Source organism: Lepidochelys olivacea (genome assembly GCF_965140295.1).
Source record: "Lepidochelys olivacea isolate rLepOli2 genome assembly, chromosome: 6".
Classification (NCBI taxonomy): Eukaryota; Metazoa; Chordata; order Testudines; family Cheloniidae; genus Lepidochelys; species Lepidochelys olivacea.
Window position 1 is genome coordinate 16,071,591 of NC_140416.1, and position 4,514 is coordinate 16,076,104.

Here is a 4,514-nt window from a genome sequence, read left to right on the forward strand (position 1 = left end):
CTAGTCTGAGAAAAAGGGGTGCACTTTCTCTTTAACTATTGTAACATTAAACTTGAAAGCAGAATTATGTCTCTCCCAATTTGCCAACAATTTTTAAAATGAAATTTCAAGCCTTCAGCATGTTGCAAATCCTTGTTCTGTACTTTGGTACTAATGTTTGTAATATGACCTTTACATTAGTAGACAGGTGGGAAAATACATGTATTCTATCATCTGCCTAACAACTCCCTATCCGAGTAGGCTGTTTTTATGTCAGTTGTGCCACCTGAACATTGGAATAACTGTTTCTACATTGAACTGATCTGCATTTAAACCAGTCGCTGGATGGGAAAATTCTGATTGCTAGAGCACTGTGTTAAAACAATCCCTTTTTGGTCAAATCTGTTCATTTCTGGACATTCATTAGCCCAAACATGGAAGATCTGTGGATCCCTTGAAAAATGATTGTGTGCTGACATGTGAAAGAATCCTAGAGATATCTCAATGGAGTTATAATTGCAATTATACCACTTACTTGAGATGTAATTTGCTGGTCAGGTGATAGGCCCTATTTGCTTGAATTTTGTACGTGTGCATGGCTGTGTAATATACTCTGCACAACAGTGCAGAAGCAATAGGGAATGCAGAATGTAGTGCCTCGTGTAGCTCAGTGATGTGAGTCTTGGGGAACATACTACATCCATTTTCTAACAACTGTATCTAGTGCCTATTTACTTTTTGGTGAAACTGAGCTTGAGTCTGATCTCTGAAGCCTTTATGATTTGGTTCTTTTCAACCAGAGAAATGATGTTCCTCTCCAGGTATCATCATGGCAACTGACATACGGTCTACACTGGGGTGGGGTGGGGTGGGGTGGGGGATCAATCTAAGTTATGCAACTTCAGCTACGTGAATAACGTAGCTGAAGTTGACGTACTTAGATCGATTTACCGTGATGTCTTCACCATGGTGAGTCGACTGCTGCCACTCCCCTGTCGACTCTGCCTGTGCCTCTTGCCGCGGTGGAGTACAGGAGTCGACGAGAGACCTCTTGGGGATCAATTTATCGCATCTAGACTAGACACGATAAATTGACCCCTGCTGGATTGATCGCTGCCCGCTGATCCGGCAGTTAGTGAAGACATACCATGAGTGCAGGTAGGGCACTCAAGTAGTATTCTCTAGATTTTCATGTCTAAACCAGTGATGCAGCATTCTCGGTAGGGCCCTTGGCCCTGGAACTTGTTCTCTCCACTGTTCTACCAGATCCTGAGTCTGTTTGTGGAGTTAAGTTCAACTCAGAGTTCTTGGGCGTCCTCTTCTGAGAGGGGACCATGATGTGTTGTATGGAGGAGGGAATTAATAAACTGAGGGACTTTGGGGTAGAAGGAAATTCTCTAGTTCTCTGAAGAAGCACATTGGATGTGTGTCTGTTCTCTCTGTGTCTTCCATCAATAGGATTGGTCCTCAGGGCATGGTATAAGGACTACCTTGTTTATCTGTTTTTGCCTGTGGGATTGATTGTGGTGGTGGTATAGTTTTAAAACTGGACAAAATCTCTAATATTGACATTGTTCAACAAGCTAGGTGGATAAATAATATTTTGCTAAATTTATCTCTAAGATGTAGAGATGGAAGAATTTTTGAATAATATAAAAACTAGGGCTGTCGATTAATCACAGTTAACTCATGCGATTAACTCAAAAAATTAATTGTGATTAAAAAAATTTATCGCAATTAATCGCAGTTTTAATTGCATGGTTAAACAATAGAATACCAATTGAAATTTATTAAATATTTTGGATGTTTTTCTACATTTTCAAATATATTGGTTTCAGTTACAACACAGAATACAAAATGTACAGTGCTCACTTTATATTATTTTTATTACAAATATTTGCACTGTAAAAATCATAATAAAAAGAAACAGTATTTTTCAGTTCACCTTATACAAGTACCATAGTGCAAGCTCTTTGTTGTGAAAGCACAACTTTCAAATGTAGATTTTTTTTATTACATAACTGCTCTCAAAACCAAAACAATGTAAAACTTTAGAGCCTACAAGTCCACTCAGTCCTACTTCTTGTTCAGCCAATCGCTCAGACAAACAACTTTGTTTATATTTGCAGGAGATAATGCTGCCCGCTTCTTATTTACAGTGTCACCTGAAAGTGAGAACAGACATTCGCATGGCACTTTTGTAGCCGGTATTTACATGCCAGATCTGCTAAACATTCGTATGCTCCTTCACGCTTTGGCCACCATTCCAGAGGACATGCTTCCATGCCGATGATGCTCATTTTAAAAATAATGCGTTAATTAAATTTGTGACTGAACTCCTTGTGGGAGAATTGTATGTCTCCTTCTCTGTTTTACACCCGCATTCTGCCATATATTTCATATTGTAGAAGTCTCGGATGATGACCCAGCATGTTGTTATTTTAAGAACACTTTCACTGCAGATTTGACAAAATGCAAAGAAGGTACCAGTGCGTGATTTCTAAAGATAACTACAGTACTCGACCCAAGGTTTAAGAATTTGAATTGATCGCTTCCAAAATCTGAGAGGGACAAGGTGTGAAGCAGGCTTTCAGAAATCTTAAAAGAACAACACTCTGATGTGGAAACTACAGAACCCAAACCACCAAAAAAGAAAATCAACCTTCTGCTGGTGGCATTTGACTCAGATAATGAAAATGAACTTGTGTTGGTCTGCACTGCTTTGTATTGTTATCGAGCAGAACCCGTCATCATCATGGATGCATGTCCCCTGGAATGGTGCTTGAAGCATGAAGGGACATATGAATGGCGCATCTGGCACATAAATATCTTGCGATGCTGGCTACAACAGTGCCATGCAAACGCATGTTCTCACTTTCAGGTGACATTATAAACAAGAAGTGGGCAGCATTATCTCCCAAATGTAAGCAAATTTGTTTAACTGAGTGATTGCCTGAACAAGAAGTAGGACTGAGTGGACTTGTAGGCTTTAAAGCTTTACATTGTTTTAATTTTGAATGCAGTTATTTTTTGTACATAATTCTACATTTGTAAGTTCAACTTTCATGATAAAGAGATTATACTACAGTACTTGTTTTAATTAATTGAAAAATACTATTTCTTTTATTTTTACGGTGCAAATATTTATAATAAAAAATAAATATAAAGTGAGCACTGTGCACTTTGTATTCTGTGTTGTAATTGAAATCAATATATTTGAAAACATGGAAAACATCCAAAATATTTTATATAAATAGTATTCTATTATTGTTTAATCACGATTAATTTTTTGAATGGCTTGACAGCCCTAATAAAAACCTACACACATTTTGGTCAAGATTTTTTTTAATGGTTTGCAAAGATTAAAGTTGGGGGGGCACTTAGTGGGGAGGGAGGGATACCTTGAAAAAATGTGCCTTTCTATATCTTTATTTTGGAATTGTAAATCCTGAAATATGTACTGATAGGAATTCTTATCGTGCTCATTACTGAGTAAAATTATATGGCCTGTGTTATGCAGCAGATCAGACTAGATGATCATAATGATCCTTTCTAGTCTTAGAATCTGTGAATCAACGTAGTATCTGAGGAATAATACCATAATCAGAGCTGGTCTTGTGGGACTATCAGCTCAGACAAAGTCAGGCAGCACGGGAAATCTTCCAAAAAAACTTGAGCTCATGAGACTTCCAGTATAAAGAATTTCAAACAAACATCCCAACAAAACCTTATGAAATTTATCCATCACTACTTAGGAACATTTTAACTGGAATCAGTTTAGCAGCGGTACTAATTTGATTACAGTAATTTAGCTCACTTTATTTTAAACTGAATTTCTCATTCTATTTGAAAAGAAAACAAAATCATACTGAATTAAAGTTCTTTGAACTTGATATTGGAATCAACTGTTTTTCCAGAGAAAGAGTAGAATCCTTATGGTTGAGTACTACAGAGAGGTCCATTAATCCTAAACATACATAATGCACCAGATCCAAAACCCATGGAAGTAGGTGGAAAGACTTCTGTTGACTTCAGTAAGTCCTGGATCAGGTCATTAGGTGGCAGTGTGGAAAATATTAGCGGAATAAGGGTTAAAATTTGTTATTTCTTCTTTTTTGCTAGTCTTGGAATCTCATGCATTTCTCAAATATTTCTAGCAGCTCAGATGGTGAAAACTTTTTGCACTACTTCCCAATACATCCTAGTGACACCTGCTCTTTATGGACCTGATCAAAAACCCATTGAAGTTGAGGGAAGGCTTCCATTGATTTTGGTGGTCATCAGATCAGACTCTGAGCAACCATCCGAGAAACAACATATGTTGATCAACTTTAAAGTGGCCACAAGGACAGGGGTTTGGTTACTGGAGGTAGCTACTAGAATAGATTTAACTATAATAAAAGTGAATATCAGATTATGTAGTAATTCCTCTGGAATTTCCGACAATCTGCTTGCTCTGATCAGCAACATTTTAAAGTGCCAATGCTTCATAGCACTGTAAGCACATAGCATAAAATTCACCTAAGTGGAGGACC